Source organism: Hoplias malabaricus, chromosome 1 (genome assembly GCF_029633855.1).
Source record: "Hoplias malabaricus isolate fHopMal1 chromosome 1, fHopMal1.hap1, whole genome shotgun sequence".
Taxonomy (NCBI): domain Eukaryota; kingdom Metazoa; phylum Chordata; class Actinopteri; order Characiformes; family Erythrinidae; genus Hoplias; species Hoplias malabaricus.
In genome coordinates, this window is record NC_089800.1 from 83,815,053 (window position 1) to 83,841,744 (window position 26,692).

Here is a 26,692-nt window from a genome sequence, read left to right on the forward strand (position 1 = left end):
ACAAGCCCAGTAGATCACCACAGTTATGAGTTGAGCACTGAAGAGAGAATGAATAATGAAGTTGAATATAAGTAAAATACTTAGATGACACTTCACTCGACTTTGTGCTCACGTATATGAGGCTTAATCTCTAAAAATGTGTGATTTGACTGTTCACTGGAAAATCATCGGCTGTGGTGTGCTAAACCACAAGTGCTTGTTAGCTGGTCAGCCATGCTTCTAAACAGTGTAAAACCTCTTTTTATTTTTAACTTTTCTGTTCCTCCAGCACCACACACTGAAATTTGCTGTCTCAGAATCAGGTTCTTATCGTCAACACGTGTGTCGTGTGCACCGTTGGGCTTTGCTGAACTGCACAGTGCCGAAAACCACTCATTTAACTATGTGCTTACAGATAGATAAGTGCAACCCCCATGGTAATACCGTACACTGTGTTAATATTTTGAGAGGGTCTGAAAAGTGTGGACACTGCCTATCCCAAATCGGCATTTAATTTAAGATAAACCGACTTTACGATTTTGCCACATACACACATACTTTGGAAAAGCCCACTATTACAAAAGCACTGGTTAAGACCAGACTAAAGCAGACCTTTTCTTGTTTTAATTGCTGAAAGAGTCTTCTTCTGTATGTGTATCAGACACTGTACCTCATGCTTCTAAAACTTATTTCAGAGCTTTTCTGACATGCTAAAATGATCCGTAGTTGACAGAACAGTGTAGTTCTTAACTCTTTTACTCATTGAAAATTATTACTGTAAGCATCACTCATTTGTGGGAGATTGGAGGCTCCGTCATTTCACAAATTAATTCTAGAGGCAGACAAAAGAGTGAACCGCTAGAATTCAGCCACAACAGGATACCGGGTCAAAAGGTCTCCATCATTTAGACCCCCCCCCCCCACCTTCCACCAAATTTCCCTGCTTAACTCTCCCACCTGTCAGAGTGAGATTTATGACTGTGTTGATTTATGAAACAGCACCTGACCTCAGTTTTGACGGTGTCCAGTTTTTCCCCAAAGGCAGATTAAAGGAGTGACTAATAAAATAACCCCTAATGCCAGAGTCTGAGATAGCAAGATTCATAATTCATGCCTTTCTCAATTATTCTCAACACAAGACATGTGTTCAGGAAAGCACATAGGTACAGTTAATCAAGAACTGAAGTTAATAATGGGTGCAGAAATGTTGCTTTTATTTCTGAGAATATCATCATTTTCATTGATAATACCCACCCTCATTTCATTTGATTTGTAGCTGAATAAATGAAGCTTAAAAACAAGTCATATTTAGAACTTGATTTATATACCTTGTGTAAAAATGCTTTGCTTATGGTGACTGCATAAAACCTGCAAGCCACATTCTACATCATCTATTGTGTTTACTGGTGTGTTTGTTTACATAAGAAGGAACATCATCAATATTTTAGTCAGTCGCTCTGTTCTGTTCTCTGGTTTTCTCTGCTCTCTCTGTTCTGGGGCTGTCAAATCGATTGGCTGAAAACAGTGGTTTTATTTCATTTCTGTTTTATATATTTAGGATAAGGGCGGCACTGTGGCGCAGCAGGTTAGTGTCGCAGTCACACAGCTCCAGGGGCCTGGAGGTTGTGGGTTCGAGTCCTGCTCCGGGTGACTGTCTGTGAGGAGTGTTTTGTGTTCTCCCTGTGTCTGCGTGGGTTTCCTCCGGGTGACTGTCTGTGAGGAATGTGGTGTGTTCTCCCTGTGTCTGCGTGGGTTTCCTCTGGGTGACTGTCTGTGAGGAGTGTGGTGTGTTCTCCCTGTGTCTGCGTGGGTTTTCTCTGGGTGACTGTCTGTGAGGAGTGTGGTGTGTTCTCCCTGTGTCTGCGTGGGTTTCCTCCGGGTGACTGTCTGTGAGGAGTGTGGTGTGTTCTCCCTGTGTCTGCGTGGGTTTTCTCTGGGTGACTGTCTGTGAGGAGTGTGGTGTGTTCTCCGTGTCTGCGTGGGTTTCCTCCGGGTGACCGTCTGTGAGGAGTGTGGTGTGTTCTCCCTGTGTCTGCGTGGGTTTCCTCCGGGTGACCGTCTGTGAGGAGTGTTGTGTGTTCCCCCTGTGTCTGCGTGGGTTTCCTCTGGGTGACTGTCTGTGAGGAGTGTTGTGTGTTCTCTCTGTGTCTGCGTGGGTTTCCTCCGGGTGCTCCGGTTTCCTCACACAGTCCAAAAACACACGTTGGTAGGTGGATTGGCGACTCAAAAGTGTCTGTAGGTGTGAATGTGTGAGTGTGTGTTGCCCTGTGAAGGACTGGCACCCCCTTCAGGATGTTTTCCTGCCTTGTGCCCAATGATTCCAGGTAGACTATGGAACCACCGCGACCCTGAACTGGATAAGCGCTTACAGATAATAAAAATGATAATGATATTTATATTTTTTTTACACTTTTTTAGATTCCAATTCCAATGTCTGAATAATCTTAATAATTATGTTTTCAGTAAAGGATCATTGCTTAAAAAGTGGTGTAATTGCACTGTTATTTCATTAGGTTATCTTTATATCAGTGGCATTAAATGGTCATTAAATGACACTTATATTGTACCGGAAATAATTGAGATAAAGATATATCAGCCACAATAAAATGACAATAGTGTCAGGCCTACCTTTGCCATGTGTGTGTGTGTATTTTAGTACAGTATTTTTCCAACACCCTAACCCTCACACATCAGAGTTTGGGAACTCTCCAAAACTATGCACTGCCAGGTTTGTAGTGGCTGTGCTTCCAGTCTCTGCTTGTTTCGGGGACTTTTTGCCTTTTATTATTCAGTAATAAATTACCTAGTTCCACTGGCATCCAACTGACATACTCCCAACACTATGTTTCACAGGCGGTACCATTTGGATCAGAGATAAGTTTGCTTCCTTCTGCACATTTTACTCGTTACGCCTGCTTTAGTAAGGTACAGACTGATTATCATCTCCTCTATCCATGTTTATGCTCATTTCAGTGAACCATAACCCTGCCTTAGTGATCTGGAGGCTTGGCAGAGACTCATTTTTTATGGAGAACCTTATGAAGTTGTGTGTATTCTTTGCCACATCAATCAAAATCATGACATCTGCATACTGAATGGTGTTCTTAATGCATTCTTTATGAATGAAACGACTGAGAAATGGGTTCTACATTGAACTTATTTAACAGATTTCTTCACATTTAACGGACATCAACATTTCTTTGTAGCATTCAGGTCCCACAAACGGCTTTTTCATGTTTCTCTTGTGCATGAACAAAACAAAGCTAAGAAGCAAATGAGCCGGCAGTAAATCTGGTACTTTGAAATAAGAGGACTACAAACTAAAGAGCTGGGATAGTTTATATGTTCATTGTTCATTGTTCTTGTTTATCCACCCATAAATATCCTTGAATTAAAGTTGACATTCAATACCTCAACCACAGTCATTATAGATTCTGTGTGCTTGAGTATCTACAGCCTATTACTTGTACAGAGCTGCACACGGGTTGAAACTGATATGGTTCATGTATTTATTCATTAAGAAAATGTAGAAATCTTAGATTATAACTGCAGACCTATTATTACTCCATAGCTGAAATCAGTAAAATTAACAAAAGTCAGGCAGCATTCATTCATTCATTATCTGTAAGCGCTTATCCAGTTCAGGGTCGCGGTGGGTACAGAGCCTACCTGGAATCATTGGGCGCAAGACAGAAATACACCCTGGAGGGGGCGCCAGTCACACTCACACACACACACACCTACTACCAATGTGTGTTTTTGGACTGTGGGAGGAAACCGGAGCACCCAGAAGAAACCTCCTCACAGACAGTCACCCAGAGGAAACCCACGCGGACACTGAGAGAACACACCACACTCCTCACAGACAGTCACCCGGAGGAAACCCACGCAGACACAGAGAGAACACACCACACTCCTCACAGACAGTCACCTGGAGGAAACCCATGCAGACACATGGAGAACACACCACACTCCCCACAGACAGTCACCCAGAGGAAACCCACGCGGACACAGGGAGAACACACCACACTCCTCACAGACAGTCACCCGGAGCGGGAATCGAACCCACAACCTCCAGGCCCCTGTAGCTGTGTGACTGCGACACTGCCTGCTGCGCCACCGTGCCGCCCTGACATGTAGCATCACATTAAAATATTGTTCTTTTATTTATAATACTAATAAATACTTAATTTAAAAATAAATCTGAATTTTGATCATTTCTAAGCACGTGTTAAATGCTGAGAATTACGTTAAAACACAGTGCATCCCTAGTGTTCACAATATGTTTCATGGAATTTCTCAGGTCACCCCAGTGCCTCCTTTTGCACTCCTACGCGTTACCTTCCCTGGTTCCAGGCTGCATTCAGCCGGTTGTCTTGTCAGTTTGTAGGGTTCAAAAGACCATAAGAGCTGTCAGGATGGAACTTGAGTTTGACAGATATGTATCACCATCCGACTCAGTTCCCTCACCCGAATTCAGCTTTGTAAAAGCTTTTTACAAAAGGCCTCAATGTCAGTGGTACTCCACCGAGCTACTGCCTCCGTCTCCCCTGACAAAGACGTTAAATCACAAGCCAACTATGGAACTTGTAAACATGAGTTCATGTCATGTTGAGACGAAGGCTAGTTCTGTATGCCTTCAGAGAGTGCCAGTCTCTGTTTAGCTTAAGCCATCATGGAAATTGTGTATGGATTGGGTTGCGTTGGAGAGACACAACATAATTCTTGCTCAAAAAGAAATCTATGTAAAGTTTTCGATCCTGTGCAAACACGTGCAGTCAAAATATTGATACAGCACTGCACTTGAATTAATCACATTAGTAATACATTAGTAAAAAAAAGTGCTGCCACAATCGATATTTATTCACTTTATAACAAGTCTGTGAATCTATGTCCTTGAGGCATAGCACAGAATTTAGTTACAGCTGATTAGGGCTGTGCCATATTGCATCGTGCGCAATAACAATCGCTAAATTCTTTTTAAACAATAAAAAAAAAACATTATCGTGATTATTGTGATATTCTGACATGTTTACGTAATGACGCCATGCACTTACACGTAATATGGCATACATTCATGAGCCATTTAGGCACAGTGACAGGTAAACAATTTAAATATTAAATATTCCCACCTGGTGCCCAGTGATTCCGGGTAGGCTCCGGACCCACCGCGACCCTGAAATGGAAAAGCAGTTACAGATAATGAATGGATGAATAAATAAATTCATTCATTCATTATCTGTAAGCCCTTATCCAGTTCAGGGTCGCAGTGGGTCCAAAGCCTACCTGGAATCTTGGGGCACAAGGCGGGAATACACCCTGGAGGGGGTGCCAGTTCTTCACAGGGCAACACAGACACACACACACACACACACACACACACACACATTGACTCCAACACTCACACCTACGGACACTTTTGAGTCGCCAATCCACCTACCAACGTGTGTTTTTGGAGTGTGGGAGGAAACCGGAGCACCCGGAGGAAACCCACGCAGACACAGGGAGAACACACCACACTCCTCACAGACAGTCACCCGGAGGATACCCACACGGACACAGGGAGAACACACCACACTCCTCACAGACAGTCACCCGGAGGATACCCACGCAGACACAGGGAGAACACACCACACTCCTCACAGACAGTCACCCGGAGGATATCCACACGGACACAGGGAGAACACACCACACTCCTCACAGACAGTCACCCGGAGGAAACCCACGCAGACACAGGGAGAACACACCACACTCCTCACAGACAGTCACCCGAAGTGGGAATTGAACCCACAACCTCCAGGCCCTTGGAGATGTGTGACTGCGACACTACCTGCTGCACCACTGTGCCACCCCTGAATAATAAATATTAAATATATTATTAATTGAATATAATTTATATTAATATAACATTTATTTTGTTGCAATAGTATGTTCTTAAAAATTGATACAATTATTTTTCAGTGATTTTTTTTTTTTTTTTTCATATGGTTATTGCCAAAATACCCTGAAATATTGTGATATCATTTTAGGGCCATATCGCCCACCCCCCAAGGCTGATACATAAACATCACGAATCTCTGCACCACCAATAAATTGTGGGTGTGAAATATATATATCATGAAAAATATATCATGAAATCTGAGTTAAAATTATTAGTAAAATCTGAAACAGTTTCCACATTTTTTAAAGCACTAAACCACTAAGATTATCCATTATTTTTCACCACTCTAATATTTTTTCCCAATTGTATGATATTCAGTGTCTCATGAGTCAGTAAACATAGACCTATAGAGCTACCACAGGTTTTGTCTTGATACATTTATAGTGTGTAATACGTCTCAACCTCAAGCATGTGTGTGGGGGTTGTGTAAATATGTTATCTAGTCCTAAATTGAATAAGGTTGACTTGGCCTGTCGCATTGCTCTTGCAAACCAATCTGTCACATCTGGAGGTGTGAGTGCAAGGATTAATAAAATCAACTGTGGGCTACTTTAAAGCTTTGGTCTGGACACTGGGAGATGGATTAGTGAGAGCCCCAGCCCCATCCATCAGAGAAAATTGACCGATGCCTAACAATGCAGGTCACAGCAAGACAGTAGGGAGAGGTTAGAGCAATCAAAAGACCAGTCACAGACCAAGGCAGTTTGTGTTTGCACACTTTTTCCTTCCTTCTTAATACAGCTAAGGAGATGTTGCTTCACATTGCCAATGAACTTGAGTTAGCAGTGAAATACAGTATGAAAATTATGATGTTGTCACACAAAGAATCATTGGTAGAGAGTAAAAAAATAAGAGTCTGTCCAGGATGGACACCAAGGGTAGAACTTTTCACATTTAACTGGTTTGGACATCTGACACTCCTCTGCCACAGATCCAGTTTAACACGAGCCTTATTTCCACACGTGCTAATGGCAGGTTTTCTGCACAGATGGCATGCAACATTGTCAATATCAAGTTAACATTCTGTCTCTCTGCCATAACACTGACAAACTGACATTCACTAAGTACATTTACATATCTTGGAACTATCAAGTACATGAAGAAAGGCCAGGTGAATGACTTGTTAATGCTTATGTTTATTACTTCTTTTTGATCATGGTCACAGAGCCATGGAGGGGACATGGGTAAAAAAATAATAATAATAATAATAATAATAAATCGAGTGAACAATTTATAATTCGTTTGCATGATATATCTAATTCAAGTGAAAAACTTAGTCATTCGTGCGCACGTTTTAGCTACTTCGCGTGAACAACTTAGTTATTCGTGTGCACGTTTTAGTCAATTCGAGTGAACAACTTAGTTATTCATGCTCACGTTTTAGCCAATTCGCATGAACAACTTAGTTATTCATGCTCACGTTTTAGCTACTTCGAGTGAACAACTTAGTTATTCGTGTGCACGTTTTAGCCAATTCGCATGAACAACTTAGTTATTCATGCTCACGTTTTAGCTACTTCGAGTGAACAACTTAGTTATTCGTGCGTACGTTTTAGCTACTTCGAGTGAACAACTTAGTTTTTCATGTGCACGTTTTAGCCAATTCGCGTGAGCAACTTAGTTATTCGTGTGCACGTTTTAGCCAATTCGCGTGAACAACTTAGTTATTCGTGTGCACGTTTTAGCTACTTCGAGTGAACAACTTAGTTATTTGTGCGCACGTTTTAGCTAATTCGAGTGTGCACACAAATAAGGAATTGATTCTCTGAGGGCTCCGTAGAAGCCAGCTGCCTTTTGCCAAAACTCTTATAATTTGCGAGCCATGGTACTAATAACTGCAGTCACTGCACATGAAGTAAAATTACATTATTTAGTCCATAAAGACAAAAGATATCAGTTCAGTGTTGATCACACTGTACATATGGATTATGAAGAGAGTGTAAGGAAGTGTTGAAGTAAACGGCGTGCATCATCTTTTCGGCTGAGCACTAGAAGCTCATAGCTGTCATTTAAACACAACGACACCAAAATAGAATAATTATTTGCATTGGATCGAATTCCAGAGCCCTTCATTTCACACAATTGTCCTGTTTATAACTTAGGAGCCATAGATATTTTACATAATTCCTGTGAAGGTTGGTTAGGCTTCCATCTGTGAGTCAGCCTCCCCGGGCAGGGACATTAAGCGTTTTAAACTCATGCTTATATAAATAAATAAAGAACAATATGTAGGCTTAGTTAAAAATGAACTGAAACAACCTTCAAATAAACAACAAATAAACCAATGAAATAAATGTTTAAATAAACAAGGAATATTACACATATGGCCTTATCCCATATATGTACACATACATGTATCCCATATGGACTCTAAAATTTGCATTGTGTTTTGGATTGGTACGTGACGCGTTTTATCCCGTATTTTGGAGGTTAAGACGGATGATTTGAGACAGACAGCTCCGCTGCGCTTCCTCAGACAGAGGAGCAGATACTCCGGCTCCTAAACAAAGAACGTGCGTATCACTTTTATTAAACCAATCCAACCAGAGTTTTCTGTCAATTATTCAGTGCCACAGCCAATGGAATCTCAGCAGATTCTGGCATTATTCACAATCAGTGACAGGATACAAAAAAACAAACAATTATTAAACATTAGCTTGTGGAAGGTTTGAGAGATTTGACAGATTCTGAATTCTTAGTCACCTATTTAAGCCAGGCGTTACACACTAAAGACGTTAAAAAAACCTATATCGTATACTTCAGAACAATCCTTAATAAATAAAGCTCATATGTTCCTGATAAAAAAAACTCCATTTAGAATTTCCACTCAAATCTGGCCAAAACACTGACCAACAACCCAAATATAAGTGAAGAGTTTACCTAAATATGGCAATGTTATAAATTATTTTTCTGTTTTAAGACCACAAGGGTTTTAATGGCCATCAGGTGCCATTTCAGTTAAATGTAGCTTATATGTCTATATTAACAAAGGTGTTCATTGGTATGTGGGTTCAGCAAGTTCTATTGAGATAGTGAAGTGGGGCGTGACTCTATTGGTTTACACAAACTAACACAAACACACTTGTGAGCTGTAACGACGCCTGGTTCTACAGCCTCCTGTAAACACAGCACAATGACCCCCGCCCCAAAAGGTCAGGTGTTACATTAACAATGCTCAGGAAGCTGGGCTGACCCGCCAAATGTGTTTATATGTTTACACTACACGAATTGCATTCAAATTGTGGCTTTTGAAAAAGTATATTTGATATATAACAAACAAATTTTAAATGGATTATTGTGAACCACTTTAAAATAAGACTACAGTAATCCCTCGCTACTTCGCAGTTCATCTTTCGCGGATTTGCTACTTTGCGGGTTTTTTCAAGGGCGCTTATGGCCGCTATATCGCGGATATTGAGGGAACATCTAGGAAAACTGTGAAAGATGAATAGCCAAAAGTATTTTTTTTATTATTTACATGTATTAGACTAGGCCTGTAGGTGAAAAAATCTATCACTTACAAGTATTTCTTACGTACAGGACAAGTATTGTTCATGTCCATATGTGAGTGAAATTTACTTTCGCTAAATCACAGCTTAAAGAAACTGGTAGGATATCACATGTAGTTCCAGCTGAAAAACATTATAGAACGACTGTTTAATGCAAAGGGTGGGTCGTTAACAGCACAGGGAGGGTTTTAAAAGTCCAAATACTCGTTAAATACATGAAAAAAACTTTGCGGAAACTCGTTTTTCGCAGGTGGTCTTGGAACGCATCCCCCGCAAAAAACGAGGGATCACTGTACACTTATGTGCGTTTATAAATGGGTGAAAATCTTTAAATTACATGGTTATTGATTAGATTGTAAACACCTAGGATATTATTAATGATCATATATAACAGAGATAGAAATAGACACGAGGACTTCTTTTTGGCCTAACACTGAAAGTGTCAGAGATATTAATGAAAACAACCAGACTAAGTATAAACTCAAACCTGAGGATGCGAGTTCAGTAATTTCATAGATGGTAACGTCTAAGCAGACACTCACCACTGTTGGTGGTTAAATGGTTAAACTAATTAGCAAATTTGCTTAACGTCAACTGATGGAGTAGGGTCAGTATCTGGCACAATCTGAGGTTTAACACTGTAGATGGATGTGGGTTCACTATTTTGCATATAACAACGCCGTTACCCTTTCTATCTGTGCGCTATAAATGATTATTAATTATTTTACAACCTAATTAATAACATTAATAAATTGTAAAGCATTTGCAAACCTTTAAAGTGTAGTCTTATTCTAAGATGGTCTCATTATTCAAGTTCTGATTATTTCACAGCCAAATTGACTTATCAGATATCGTTAGTCTTAAAAAAAACCTGCCAATTACAATCTCGTCTGTTTCAAATTGTGCGCCTGCTGTTTTCCATCACTGCTAATGACCATGATAACAAACCACATCAAAACAAAAGAAAAAAATGCAAAAGGCTTGACAGAAAGGTTATCTTCCAGAGTCATCCCTGTTTATTGAAAAGGCAAGACACTAGAAAAATGTACCTCAAATCCAGCCTCATGAAGCTTTTCTAGATCCAGAAGCTGATAATCAAGAAAGACAGGAATCCTATTCATTTTGCGAGGTCAGCAATGTGAACGTATTTATGGCAAGTGGTGTGAGCTGCCAGAAGTGCCAGCCACTGAGGCACATACACAGAATAGTGCTGAACACTCACTTCTGCCAAGGGGCAAGGTTACCCTGACAAAGTTATCGACTCTCACAGGAGAAACCTTACACACAAACACTCACGTAACATGCACTGCTTTGCGTGCACTAAGGGTACTTTTATTCACTTCTTTAAGAATCCATGCCAATTTTAAATGTTAAAATGTTTTAGTGCTTCTTCCCGTTAAACAGATAAAAATTCCTTTGAATCGTCACTTGACGCACTAATACAAAGCAGGGGCTATAAAGCTAACCATACTGTGAGGTTCTGATTTTACTGTCTAGGTAATGAGGTCACACGCAGTGGCTAACAGATTTAGCGCCTGCAGTTGAGTGCATGTGTCTGGGCTTACTCATATATCCAGCAGATGGTTCCAGGAGTACCAGAGACTCAGACACTTCGCTAAAGCGTCTCACCGTTCTCGTAAATGTGATAGTGTGAAAGAAAATCTGCACATCAAAAAACAAAATGGCCCTTTCTTTCCCCTCATCACTAGCCCGAGAATCTGTTTCCCCGGTTGGATTAATAAAGTAGCCTTTCTTTTTCCCCCAATGGCAAAACGTAGGCTACGTTATTAATCCCACTGTGGAAACTGATTCTCTGCATTTAAGGCATCCATGGTAGTGGGCAAGTTTAACACAGGGGCAGTGAGCATGCACGCAGCCAGCCGTGGCGCATGTGGGGCACTAAGGGGTTAGGAGCCTCGCTCAAGGGCACTTCAGCCGTGAATACTCAAGTGTTCCTTCACTCCACTCCTGGGGATGGAACTGGCAATTTTCCAGTCCCACGCCTACCTGTGTAATCTTAATTCCAAGTATGCCCCCATGTGAAAAGGCTCATCTGGGCTAAGATTGTACATATTTTTTTGTATAGATGAAAAGTAGAGCTGGAAAGATGTAAGATACATTTTATCAGATTAAACCAAAATCAGCTTTGAAAACTACACGCTAGAGCTGTGGTTTTCAAACCTGGAGTAGCACTGACCTTCACACTTTTAAGTCTCCCCTACTTCCATCACACACACGATACACCTAATTGACATGCCCTTCCTGAGTAAGTCATGTGATACAAGGTAAACACAACACAGAAGGCAGTGGCAGTATTTCAAATATTTCATATAGTTTAACAAATTAAGGCAAAATATGGTTATGGCCATGTGCCTGTACTCCCACAGCACACTGACATTTTTAGATTCACCACAAACACTTCCCTTTTCTGAACTGGCTTTTAGTTAGAAGTCAATACATTTTGGTTAGACGTAAATAAAATAGTTCCATATTATTCAAGGTGTTACATTATTTCCTGTCCTAAACAATGGTCAGAAATTAACATATAAATAAACAACGAATCATTTATTAAGTATTATTGAAATAATTATATAAGGCTTCTATGGTTCAAAGAGCACAGACAGCTCCAGGGACCTAGAGGTTGTAGGTTCAAGTTCCGCTCCGGGTGACTGTCTGTGAGGAGTGTGGTGTGTTCTCCCTGTGTCCGCGTGGGTTTCCTCCGGGTGACAGTCTGTGAGGAGTGTGGTGTGTTCTCCCTGTGTCTGCGTGGGTTTCCTCCGGGTGACTGTCTGTGAGGAGTGTGGTGTGTTCTCCCTGTGTCCGCGTGGGTTTCCTCCGGGTGACTGTCTGTGAGGAGTGTGGTGTGTTCTCCCTGTGTCCGCGTGGGTTTCCTCCGGGTGACTGTCTGTAAGGAGTGTGGTGTGTTCTCCCTGTGTCCGCGTGGGTTTCCTCCGGGTGACTGTCTGTGAGGAGTGTGGTGTGTTCTCCCTGTGTCCGCGTGGGTTTCCTCCGGGTGACTGACTGTGAGGAGTGTTGTGTGTTCTCTCTGTGTCCGCGTGGGTTTCCTCCAGGTGACTGTCTGTGAGGAGTGTGGTGTGTTCTCTCTGTGTCCGCGTGGGTTTCCTCCGGGTGACTGTCTGTGAGGAGTGTGGTGTGTTCTCCCTGTGTCTGCGTGGGTTTCCTCCGGGTGACTGTCTGTGAGGAGTGTGGTGTGTTCTCCCTGTGTCTGCGTGGGTTTCCGCTGGGTGACTGTCTGTGAGGAGTGTGGTGTGTTCTCCCTGTGTCTGCGTGGGTTTCCGCCGGGTGCTCCGGTTTCCTCCCACAGTCGAAAATCACACAGTGGTAGATAGATTGCTGACTCAAAAGTGTCCATAGGTGAGTGTGTGAGAGTGAGTGTGTTCCCACCTTGTGCCCAATTATTCCGGGTTGGCTCCGGATCCATCGCGACTGATGGCGACTGACAAATTTAGGCAAATGTGAGCCTTATTAAATTCTATTTAAGTAACTGCTTAAACAAGTATGCTGACAAGAATTTGACAAGTACCTTGCTAAAATACCTTCTAAATTATGTTGAAAAAGACAAACAAAGTAACCTTGTGTGTCAGGTGTTCCCTTTTCTCCTGAGCTAAGAGCTCAAAGAGGCAGAAAGCCAGCGGGGTGTGCAGCTGTGTGACATGTACAGCTTTTTTATGGGCATTTCAGAGTTAGAGTGGCTTCCAGGTCCATTTTCCCTGCTATGAAACAGTCTGTGGTTGGGGAATGAGCACGGACTACAAGCGCCAAGCACGTTCAACTATTCTGGGTTGCTAAAAACAGCCTGAAACTGACTGCTAGGGGCAACAGAAACCCCTGTATAGAAAGCTGAGTCAAAGGTTAATGTTCACCGAGTTATAAGTGAAGGTGACAAGAGCCCCACACCAGTACAGGACACAGAACGTCCGACCAGCTCTGATCTCATGCCACATCACGGTCTAGAGTTTAGACTCCTCGGTTTCTCAAGTTTTTTTGGACACTTCTCCAATCCCACTCAGCATAACACGCCTCCATTTATCATGGTCATTCATCTTCCTCCTTCAGGACATGGCTGCTGAAATGAATCACAGCGATGTTCTATCAAGTAGAGCGTGAGCCGACAAGCAGATGCTTTGGCTCAGGGAGGTCAGAACGGGTCAAGCTCTTCTTTCAGAGAAAGGACAAGGGAGTATTCTCAGTGCCTCGAGTCCTCACTGAGTGAAACAGGGCGAAACAGGAAGAAGAGTGTAGCTTGCTATTTCACCCTGAAGGCAGGCTTAAAACAAAACAAGCTCTGTCTGACCTTGATAGATCTAGAAGCAGTGACCTCCAAGCTCAAACTTGGGCAAAATGCTAACCTCTGCTAAGAGACAGAGAGAGAGGGTCTCAAGTATAAAGGAAAGCAATAAGAGCACTGGCTCAAATGCAACAGATCTACCCCAGAGAGCCTACCTCAGCCCCTGGGTGAAGATGATACTGGAACTTCAGGCTCACATGCCACAGACAACCACATGCCAGCTATAGCAGTCAGACACCTTGTCTCCTGCAAGAGTCTGTCAGTAAGCTGCATGTCAATTTCCAAGAATAATAAGAGGAAGGAAAAGTAAGGGAACATTAACAATACACTCGGTAAACCAAGAAAAGCTCAATGCTGCCAACAGCCATGGACAACAGCGAGCAAGTCTTTATAGCTCGAGCCCAGTGCATTATACAGTGTTCTTTCCTACCACAAGTGTTCGTGACACTAGCGCCATGCCCAGTCTGAGCACTACAATCAGACCGTGTGTGCGTGAGTGTAAGCTGAGGGTGCCTCCACCGGAATTTGCTGAAGTATTCCTGGGTGCGTGGGTATATATTTAGAGGAATTCCATTAAACTACGTAACAGCATGAAGTCCTGCCAAAGGAAAGCCTGCTCTTACCACCAGCGGAGATACTGCCCTTGTGAAAACTTCCTGCTGGCAAATGGACAACTCCAGCACTAATTGGAATAGCAGTCAAACCTGGCACTCCTCGGTCCAGACCATGATTAAGCACATCATCTTGGACTATAATCCATGCCTGAAGACAGCCATGGGGATAATGAGATGCCATGACTCCTGCTATGGAATTTTACAGTGAGTAGCAGGCAGGAGATTTCCTGTTCAAAACAGAGATTAAGATTTAACAGGAACTAACATAACTTAAAGAAATAAATAAACCTTAGTATTAGAGAGGTGTTAGAGAGAACCTCAACCTCCCATCCTTACTACACTTCACAGCTATGAGCCAGTGAATGGTCCAAGCCATGGTATAATAATATGAATATTATAAAAAATGCAAAGTTCCCAGTGAGGTTTAAAACTCCACAAGGCAGCGGACCTCAGAGAATGATCACCCACCCCCGACACATATTACAGCACAGATAAATCTTTCATGCTGAAAATTACGCCCCCCGCTCTATCGTTCTCTGAGGAGTCATGTCAAGGGAACCTTGTCATATAGAGATTCGGAAATGTGGCTGGGGATATGTATAAAAAATACTCATTAAAATATCTGGATCTGACCAAGGTTTTCTCAAAGAGAAGACAGAATGAATCACTGCTGATTGAAAAGAGGTGCTTCACAACTCTTAAAGCCAGGAAATGTAGGAAAGCAAATGAGTATCAGTGTATGTTTGATACAAGGACTCTTCTGGTAAAGCAAAGCATCCAGATCTAGTACAGGTCCAGACATTCCTGTGGGGATTCTGACAAATCTCAGTATTCATGTGGTAATTATCTTGGAAAAATATTTTGTCTTAAACCAGTTGTTATTCCATGTCAAATATCTTCAACTGCAAAGCTAGGGATCCAAACAAAAAAAGGCTAAAAGCAATATAACCTGACAAAGTACTTATTACATAGAGCGCAGTTACGGTGTCACATTGAGTGTTGTGGATAATTAATATTATATTATTTGTCAAACTGATTTCTTTAGTAAGTAAGTAACGTTTGGATGTTTGACAGTGTGCACACAATGACTTTCTGGAAAATCCGCACCCCCACTGAATTCCTCATTGCAGTGGCCCATTTGGAGAGCCAACAAAAGGTCTGTTGAGCGTGATGCATAGTTGGATAGCGATGACCCATGGTCACTAATCCTTAAGGGGAGTGAACCTACTCAAGGCCAGACCACAGTTGAAAACTTTACATCAGGAACTACTGAAGGCAGTCATACAATGGGCCAGATCCACTGAAACGTAACTCTAAATGTCTATCACATAAATATAAGTACTTGAAACATGGTTCTCTTGGGCACGTCATTAAAGGCTAAGCACCACTTAATGGACCTCCATGAATATTTCACATTATTTTAGTTACTGACAGATATAAGTATGAATTAAAATGAAAATAGCTGCTTAATTTGCTTTAAAACTGACAATTTTATTAATTTGACGGAAAAACCCGAGCTCGCTACGGAAATTCTTGAACGCAACCGTGACGTCACTGGTGGACAACAGCTGAACAACGCCGCGGTAAAACACCGTTATGACTGACTGTTATGACAGTATCTAGCTAAATAACCAACATTATTCATGACAATAGCCTAGCAATAAGCTAAACTCAAATGTAGAGGTACCGTTATTCTTGTAAATGTGATCGAAGTCGAACTCGAATTCATCCGACACTATAAACCTCCGTAATGCAGCTACGTAGCCGAGTATAATCTGAGCCACCGAGTTTAGCGAGTCAAGCTAACGTTAACTAACACCAACTAAAACAGGCGAAGTGAGTGTCCTTACCCTGTTTACCTCCATGTTACAGAGGCTCTTGAACACCTTTCGTTGGTGTCCTTACATGCCCATATTGTTGGAAAAGCGCCAGTGAAATGAGCTACAGATAACGGAGTGAGCGGATGGTCCTTTCCAAAGTGTCCGTTTAAAGTTGACAAATTTAGTCCATTTTCTGGATATTTTGGGATCTTTGGGCCATTTGTGCACAGATGTCAAAAACAACACACCTTTACAATTAAGTGCAACTTCTAGAGTTGTTGTCCACCATCTACGTCACAGGCAAGACGCCGTTGGGATGTTTTAAACCTTATTCCTTGAATTAGTAAGAAATAACATGTTTTCTGACTATCAACAAACACAAGTTAGGAACTCAAATTCCACTGTATTTATTTGTTTGACACTTTCATAGAGCCGGTGCTTAGCCTTTAACACCATTCACACCAGAGCTGAGAGCGATTAGTAGAGAGCTTCTCCAATGACAACTGAAAGTCGGTTCCCAGGAATAGCTTATCGTAACACAGCCAAACTTTGCCAGCTGAGCTGATTCAGTTTCAGAGACTTAGCCAGAAATGAGTCTTATTTTCAAACAAGGTGAATGAAAAAGGCATTCCAATACAATGTTTTGGAAATTCAGCCATCATGGATCTACACGTATCTTTGGCCAAAAAACGAGCTCAAATAACTTTAAACAGTGGCCTTTAGGGCAGCACACATCACTTCTCGTCCAAATTCTGCTGTAGACACACTGCGAGACCTAGTAAGGAGGTAAAGTTTACAACTGAAAAATCAAATGTGTTTACACATCTGTGCCAGGGTTTAATAGCAGAAGCAGCTTGAAATACAGGTCACAGTCAAACAGAGAATTTCAGAACAAGTTAAAGTCAAGAACACATTTCTGGCTGTAATTCATCAACTTGTTTCTTCCTTGACACTGCAATATAGCATTTTTGTTCTTCGGACTACACTGGTGAGGAGCATTCTAAATTGCACTGTACTTATGTAACTGCATTCGGTTCAGCTTGGGCTTACCATGAATGAGTGGACAGAAAAACAAGATGAAGATGTTGGACAGGATTAAGGTTTTATACTTTTCCTTTCTCAGGAAAGATAGCACATGAGCCAAAATTCCCTGTCCTGATATCGTAGGCCAACATTTGGCATTACAGCAAAGTTATTTTCAAAAGAACATACATTAAACCAACACAAGGACACTTGTTTTACATATTTCAATATCCTAAAGGTGAGGTTTTAGGTCTAGACATGTTTTGTTCCCAAAAGAGTCCATTGATTTTAGGCTATACTCTACATAATACTTCTATTCTAGTTTTAAAAAAAAACTGTCTCTTTATTTTTGAACAGATTCACCACTGAAGTTTGAGATTCTACAAAATCGAGAAAAATATTTTTTTCTAAATAAGCTGGAAAATTAAACATACAGTATATTTTGAGTTATTTAACAAAGATTCAGTAGATTAAATTGTGACCAATGTCTCAATACGCTGAAGTATTAAATGCAAATCCCTTTGGGGAATATACACCATTACATACAGATAAACGGGCTTCATTAACCCAAACTGTGCTCCAAAAGCAGATACCAGTTGAGTCCTAATCATTCTACATTCTCATTCTAGAGACAAGGATATATGTGTATCTGGCAGTGTAACTGATCCATAACTCAACATATCCACAGAGAAGTGGACACTTGAGGTAATGTTTTTGAAGTCTGGCCATTTATAGCATGACAGTGATGACTGTGCTGCAAGATGAAAATGGACTGTATGGCCAGGTCCATCCACTCAATCTAATAATAAAGGTATTAACTGACACTGCCTAGGCACTGTTTTTTGATCTACAATATGATGCCTATGGAAACAACTGGCTGAAATAGCTTCCTACTCTAAATACAGTGCATGGGGAATGAGGGATGCACTTTCCTACAGAACTATCAATAGCAACAATGTTATTTCAGAATTGGTCTCAGATTGCTAGAGCATTTCAATTCATCTGATGTGGACTATCATTTTCACCAAGCCTATATCCAGAAGAAATATTCGCCTAAACATTACCACTTCAAAGTTGATAACTCTTCAAAACTAAGCAACACAAATGTCAGCTCGTCGAATCGGGATTCTCCACAGTACATCTCCTGCTAGTGGAACGTCAGTTGTATTTAGATGGATTTCTTTCTGCTAGAAGTGTGACTAGAAAGGGCATAATGATCACAGTAAATCGCTGGTCAAACTGTGAAACAGCTTGAAATGAAAATTATATTTCACCAAACTCCTGTTGTCACTGTTTATTTATATCCTTCACAGCAAAACTATTAAAATTACTTACATAAATTAAAACAACAGATGCTGAACAAAGACACACAACTCCTTACATCCATCATCGAGAAACAAAAGAAGGTGTCCTCCAGAAGTCACCCGTCTGTTTCTATCACTTATGTCCCAGCTGTGTTTGTACTTATGATTAGACTGAGTGGAACGGCTGGCCCAATCAAGTGACAGCTGGACTCAGCCCATCAATCAAGATTTCCATTTGTAATTGTTCAGAAAAGGCAACCTATGGTCGATATGTCAGTAGGTGTGTAATATACTCAACAAGCACCATCCATAAACTGGTTGTATTACTGAATAATATTATCTTTAGTCCCTAACTAATTATCTGCAGGACTCTGAAGGTTGCACTTATGCATAATCGTTCCATAGTCTTCATCTGAAGATGAAGATGATCACACCATTATGTTCTTTAAAAATAGCAAAGCTTCTATATGCCTCCTGTCTGCCTGCTGAGTTATAACTGCAAAAAATGTGTTAGTGCTAAGAGAAATGTGACATACTCAGAGGTATGTGTGTGTGTGTGTGTGTACACTGTACCAATGTGAAATGTTAAAAGCAACATTCTTGACTTTAATCCAAAAAACCGAAAACACTTTTTATGAATTTCAGAGGATGATACCTCAACATTTGTCGTTAGCATGCTCAAAACCATTCTAATGTGTTTTACAAAGCCCCAGTATCTGTTAAAGGGTTAAAAAATGCTAATGTCTCTGTCTGGGATGCTAGGCTTTCTCTCTCTGCTCATGGCAGAGAAATGACATCTGGAGGTGTTTAGACAGCGAAGAGACCTCCAGATGTTGAAAAACACAAACCAAGATGAGAATCTTGCTCTATTCCTGCTTCATAAGTGGGTAATATTGACTTATTTTTGCTGTTTCAGATCACTTAAGGTGGAACCAACTCTAAATTCAGGAGACCGCTAACTGCATGGAAGCAGCGTGGAAGTGCTACTAAACAACCTGAGTAGCAAATGAATTTCTGTGGTAATTCAAAGAGTGAATAAACACACAGACAATTTAGTCACATACAAACAACAGTAGTTTCAAACATACTGTCCACAATAAAAGACACTGAGCTTCTGAATGTAAACAAACCAGAGAGAACAGCAGTTGCCCACAATTGTAGGTGTTGCCTTTAAAGCCCAGTGTTTCTCAGTTATAGGCACTTGACCCTCTGAGCACCAAATAAGGTCATCAACTCTATATCTCTCAAAAAGAGGTCTATGTATTAGTCTGAAGAGCGGCCACTTGGGCTGGGGATTGTGAAAAACTGTTGGATGTAAAAACCAACCAAAGCCAAAATTATATATTACACCTCACTAGACATGAAATGTATCATGCTGCATTAGCAGCTACTAAGCAAGGTGTCTGGGCCCTACTGTGTATTCAGCAGTGACTGAAACTCATGTACGTGTGGATAATGGACTAGCACACATGAAAAGACAGGAGAGTTGCTCTATTTAAATATAATATACCCAATTACGAAGCTCTGTGTTGATGGTCAGTATATTTGAACTGTTAAAAGAGCATTCAGGGTCTTAAAATGCTAAACATAATAATACAGAGCTTTTCCCCCACCTTGCTAACAACACTAATGTCATGTGATTACGCACTGCCCAACGAGTGTCAAACTGAACTCAGCAACAACACACAATCCCCCTACATTCAGCACAATGAGCTTAATCTGATAGCTCATTTAACACATCACTTAAGCTCTTGCGGATGTTTAATCTTCATCTTCTTTTCAGACCACGCAGGCAAAGTGTGAGACGTGATTTGAAAGCACACAATCCAGTTTAAAATCGTAGCATTAATCTTCTCAGGGTTTTTCAATTTGTAGCCAGTTAGGGGTGTCGACCCGAACATGAGCAAGACGCAGATTCCCATCTGTTCGGCTAGGTTAGTCTCTCTAGAATGGGCAATTAGCAAGTGACATTTTATGTGGACGAGCAAGAGTCACGTGAAGGAACCTGCACCTCTGCAAGCAGTCAGTCCATCATTTTCAGCTGTACAAGTGTTTGAATTTAGCCACTGACCAGTCAGAGGCATGAAACAGTAAGGAAATAACTGCTCTAGCGTCGAGCTTTGTGGTTGCACACGTAACAGGGTGTTGACCAGGCCTGCGGTAGGCAGCTCTGGGTCGGCACTGTCAGCGAAGACTGGCGAGGAGGAAGCCGCCCACGCCACACATCTGCCTGTCGCTTTTCCGCTGGACAGTGGTTCAGTCCTTCCACAAAGCTTTCAATGGCCATCTTAGTTCACCTGCTTTTTATAACATGGTCTAAACAAAGCTATCCACATCCACACTTTTAGTCTTTAACACAGAGCATATGACAAAGATTTTATGCTAAATATATCATCTCTTGATTGTATAGAGGTCTAAAACATGCAGGGGCTGTCCGCGAGTGTCTCTATTATCACACAATTGTTTGTAACTATTAAATAACATTTATAAGTAGTTTTACATCTTGCAACACTCTTTTCTCGCTCATTTATTTTATTTTGTGAACGACTATTTTGTATCCACAGAAAAGAGATAAAATTACACTGTCCAGTCTTTTCTTTTAATGGTCAAACGAAGACGAAAATAGTGGAACACACTCTACACAGTGCTGCAGATTAATCAGGCAGCTCTCATTCCTCTTTTCACTGTCTACGTACACAGACAATAAAAGCCCTGCACCACATATCCTTATATGGTGGGATAAAACTTGGACATGAAATATATGAATTTTCTCATTAGCTGCTGGCTCGGCAGAACTGGTGGTCTCATAAAAAACGGTATTTAGGAGACCCCTAAAACGCAAGGGTCAAACCCTCCTGCTCTCTTTGACTTAACTCTAAAGCAAGCTATTGTTGTCTAGATATTAAAGCCCATGGCCACATGCTGGACAGACTTAACAAGCTTGTGCAGGAACTATAGAGATCTGATGGCTTTACCATGTTAAAAAAGGGAAGAAATAAAGCCTTATTGCCGCACTGAGGACCACAGATTATCTTTGGGTTCAAGAAGACGATTGTGTCTATAGTATTTTAGCCACAAACAGAAATATGACTATAATGTTCCTTGTGGTATAACAGTCCCACTTTAAAACAGCGTCCCAAGGAACGAAGCTTTCAAACAATCTTTCTCAAGCCCATGATTTAAAACCACAAGCAGGGACTCCGTTCCAGTTTCATATCGGAATTTGTGTACGGTCTCAACGGCTCTAAATAGATCCAAATGCTCTATTTGCAGTTTCCAGAGTCTTAAAATAAATACATATATAAGACACTGTCCTCATAAATCAACAAATGCGATGATAAATATATTTATGGGAGTTTAAGTTGCCTGCTATAAACCTTATTTATAACGTAACAAACACCACCACAGCACTACCTGGTCATGTAGTGGATCACATGGTGTTTTGTTGTCATGACAGAAACCCCAGTGACAAATGGCATGTCTAGGCCAGTCTACAACAACCTTATGTTTGTTCCAGCTGCTGAAGCACCGCAGGCGTCCAGGGGTCTTTTTGGTCGAGCAGTGCAGACACCGCACCCTGCCATTATACCACTCCCCAAACAACAAAAGGCTTAAGCTATACCACTATATTGGGAGCACAGGTCATCGTTTATGAGTTTGATGAGCTTCATTCTTGGCTTATTGTGCATTTCTTATCTTTACAGGAATTTACCACTATCCTTATAACAGATATAAAAACACAAAGCGGTGTTTGCAAGCTGCAAATGTCTATTAACGTTTTGTTGGTGTCTATTGGGCAAAAAGCCACTAGGGCATTAATTATGGAGCTGTTGGAAAAATTGTGGGTGGATGCAAGTATCCAGGAGTGAAAGAGTGCAGACGGTGTTGACAATGAAGACAAAAGAACGGTGGAAAAGCCACAGGTTAAGAGCATATTTAACAACAACGCACTGTCCCTTTAAGAAACGGTCACTGTTACAAATCTCAACTGTGGGCTTACGTTACACTTCTTGGGAATTCTAGTTCAAACTTCATTGTTTACAATGGAAATGTAGCTGTGATGTGAAAATAAAACGGTGATAGAGCTGAAAGAATATTGTATTTAGTTTTAACATTCGCTTTCTGTATGTATTATTAAGCAACATTATTTTGACTTTAACTTCACGTATTTTTTAACGCAGTATTTTTAATTATATGTTTAGAATTCAACTTTGTACGCTTATATCAACTGTGAAACAATATGGCACCCATATAACCGTTCAGACGATAACTTTAAACGGGGTTTTACCAGCTCTTTAAGTTTTCAGACGTCTGGTTCCATTCAGCTCCACTGTGAACGATTCTGACTCGGCCAGCCTCGCTAGAACCGAGAGTTGTTATATATTTGCACCTAATTAGATGTGCTTCGAGTTTGAAAAGCCGCTGTGTAGCCTTTTAAACCGCTTTTTCATGGAGTCGAACTGTGTTGTGAACCACCGTGGTAGTAAAAGTTTGTCCTCTGGTTCCCTGCGACCCAACACCGCCACCGTGTCCGAGGCTATCTTTATCTTTGAGGCTACTAACACTGCAGCGGGAGCTCTAACCGTGAGGGAACGGACACAAAGACCGTTGGAAAACTCCTCACCTCACACTCTGCAGTTTTACTCGACACCAAACTTACAGCACACCTCACTCACTCTCACACACACACACACACACGGCAATGTATGATTACCGTTGGTCGAAATGCATGTGATTATTATGATTGCAGGTAAATGAACACAGCATTTAACAGAAAACACCTCTACGTTATATTTCACAGGGACTTAGTTGGCTGAATTTTTTTTTGCCGACTGGCTCTAAAACGCTAAACAGAAAATGTGAATTAAATATAAACACAAAAAATATATTTAAACATTTTCCCCTGAGCTATGTGTTATTTGTTAACTTTCGTTCAGATAGATAAAAAAAAAAAAAACAGAAACGTGTCCAACCGTCCGACAGTATCCAAACTTTTGCCCGCTCCTGCAGTACACACATAAAGGCAAAATGAACTTCAGTCCACTCACCAACTCCTACCGCCGGTCAAAAAGCTCAGCCTAAAGTCCGTGTCCTTCTTTTCCAAACAGCATTTCAGAGCGTTAACGCCAGCGGTACTCCTCAATAAAGCCGTGTGTTTTATTAATTCGAAATATCCCCGGCTGAGCTCAACAAAACCGGGATAAACATGATCCGCACGCGTCCCACACTGGGATTCCCTCCTTTCACCCTCGCATCGTGGGGGGGAGGCGTGGCCCCGCCCCCAAAGTCACGGCCTGGACCCTCCACCAATCAGAGCGCAGGAAACATAAACCTAATTTGAATATGTTTAACATGTCAGAGCGGAGCAAAGACACGGGGGGCGGGGCTGAATGGAGAGTGTTAATGAGAGTCACACATTTTTACAACGCTGTAATGGTGCTGCGCTCATGGTTTAGTTAAAGTCTCCAGGGGGTATTCCACAAAGCGTGATTTCTGAGTTTAGGCAGACAATGTAAGCCCCATATTAAGCCTGTACAAGAGGAAAACAGCTGAGAGACTATAGGTTTAAGGAGAAAATTCTCAGATATATTCAGCAAAAAAGACTAACCAAGACAAATGTAAAAGACAGCCCTACTGGAAGATTTACATTCCAGGCTTAGTTTATCTGACTAACTGTGAAATCCTGCTTTGTGAAACAGCTCTGATTTGAAGACTCAGATCTTTTTTCAGGATTGGTTTTTTGCTTAATTTATCTGAATGAAATTAAAAATCTGGCTTTGTGGAACAGCCCTAAGGTCAGTTTGATATGTTTTGGTGCCAAAATAGTGTATTAATTGTGTAATTAATTTTATTAGTAGTTTTTTTATTATTTTTTTTATGTTTTTTTATTATTTAAGAACTCCACGTGTATACATTTTCATTCATTCATTGTCTGTAACCACTTATCCAGTTCAAGATCACAGTGGAGCCTAATTGGAATCACTGGGCACATGGTAGGAATACACCCTGGAGGGGGCGCCAGTCCTTCACAGGGCGACACATACAGACACTTTTGAGTCACCAATCCACCTACCAACGTGTGTTTTTGGACAATGGGAGGAAACCAGAGCACCCGGAGGAAACCCACGCAGACACAGGGAGAACACACCACACTCCTCACAGACAGTCACCCGGAGGAAACCCACGCGGACACAGGGAGAACACACCACACTCCTCACAGACAGTCACCCGGAGGAAACCCACGTGGACACAGGGAGAACACACCACACTCCTCACAGACAGTCACCCGGAGGAAACCCACGCAGACACAGGGAGAACACACCACACTCCTCACAGACAGTCACCCGGAGGAAACCCACGCAGACACAGAGAGAACACACCACACTCCTCACAGACAGTCACCCGGAGGAAACCCACGCAGACACAGAGAGAACACACCACACTCCTCACAGACAGTCACCCGGAGGAAACCCACGCAGACACAGAGAGAACACACCACACTCCTCACAGTCACCCGGAGGAAACCCACACAGACACAGGGAGAACACACCACACTCCTCACAGACAGTCACCCAGAGGAAACCCACGCAGACACAGAGAGAACACACCACACTCCTCACAGACAGTCACCCAGAGGAAACCCACGCAGACACAGGGAGAACACACCACACTCCTCACAGACAGTCACCCGGAGGAAACCCACGCAGACACAGGGAGAACACACCACACTCCTCACAGACAGTCACCCGGAGGAAACCCACGCAGACACAGAGAGAACACACCACACTCCTCACAGACAGTCACCCGGAGGAAACCCACGCAGACACGGAGAGAACACACCATACTCCTCAAAGACACTCACCCGGAGCAGGACTCGAACCCACAACCTCCAGGTCCCTGAAACTGTGTGACTGTGACACTACCTGCTACTATTGTGTTTTAAAATAACATGAACAACTGAGGTTAGTTTCCAGTTTTTTCGTGTTTGAACAAAATAGTGTTTGTTTATTTATACGTGTCTCAGAATTGTCAATAAAACTTTTGTGAAATATTTATGTTTAATTGGAATGGGCATTGGATCCTCAGAATAAAAATATATAAGTTTGAATGTATGAGTAAGTGAGTATCACCCTGCGTCATCAAATCCATCCTGCATTAGCTTTGACTTCTGCAAAGGTTCTCATGGTGAAATGTGATAAATGTCACTACTACACTGACTACATGAGAAGAGCATATAAAGTCTAAATATTGGCAGGTGTTTACACTGTATCAGCAAAGTCAGATTCACATAAACCCTAATGCACGTGGCTCAGTTTTTGCTCAAGTAAACCATTGTTTAGTGCTGTGGGTACTGTCTAGAATTGCAGTGTGTGAGAGAGAATATATAACAAGGATAAAATGGGGGGCTCTGTAGGGTACAATCCACATTAACTATAGACAGTAGGGGTGAGAATAGCCCTGCTGCTTTGGCCTTTGGTCTATTATAAGGTCCTGTCTGGCAGCTCCTAGGGAGACTGCTGGGCCTGTATCCAATTATATGTAATTGACTTTGAATGACATCCTGTCCCCTCCATCCACACTCCCTAGACAATGCCGTCCTGGCTGCAAAAGATGCAGACATGTCCAAAACATGTCTCACTGAGCACACAGATACATTGTATGTTAGGTCAGTGTCAAACCCACTCTTAACCCCCCGATGTCATTAAAACCAAAAGATTGTGTGTGTAAACAATGGTACAGTTTCAGAATATACCACTGACCTCTCGGTCTAAAACATTCACGTGGAAAACTAAACAGTAATGGCAGCTTGTTTGGCTGTCGCTATTTTGTGATGTCATAAAAGGATCGCACACGTATATACACACTTACAAACTACAGTTTAGCCACACCCATTCACACTGAAGTTATATGTTATATCAGTAAGGTCAAATAGAGTGCATCCAATCAGAGCAGAGGTCATTTACATATCAGACAAAATGTACAGGAAATAAAACAAGGTATTTAAAATTGAATGATTAATGTTGGAATGTGGCCTTGTTCCATCGCAACAACATTACAGGGCAATGTTATGGGAAAGAAAGAGCAAAAACGGTAGGGTATGGGCTCTTTAATATACAGATATAGTGATTAAAAGATGTGAAAACTTTCCAAAGGCAAATCACACCATGGCTCATATATATATGCAGTAACTGG

The 26,692-nt window shown here is 41.6% G+C and overlaps 1 protein-coding gene across 2 annotated transcripts in view; it reads right to left on the reverse strand.

The window, feature by feature from the left end:
• tiam2a (TIAM Rac1 associated GEF 2a) overlaps positions 1 to 23,699 on the reverse strand; it is a 77,722-nt gene extending 54,023 nt beyond the window's left edge. Inside the window, exon 1 of one of the 2 annotated variants that reach the window (XM_066675476.1) lies at positions 23,548 to 23,699. The gene's annotated coding sequence lies outside the window, so the exon portion shown is untranslated. Of the gene's footprint in view, positions 1 to 22,889; positions 23,192 to 23,547 lie in introns of those variants that run through there. The other variant, XM_066675479.1, reaches the window with a different exon arrangement.
• Between the last annotated feature and the right edge of the window lie 2,993 nt (positions 23,700 to 26,692).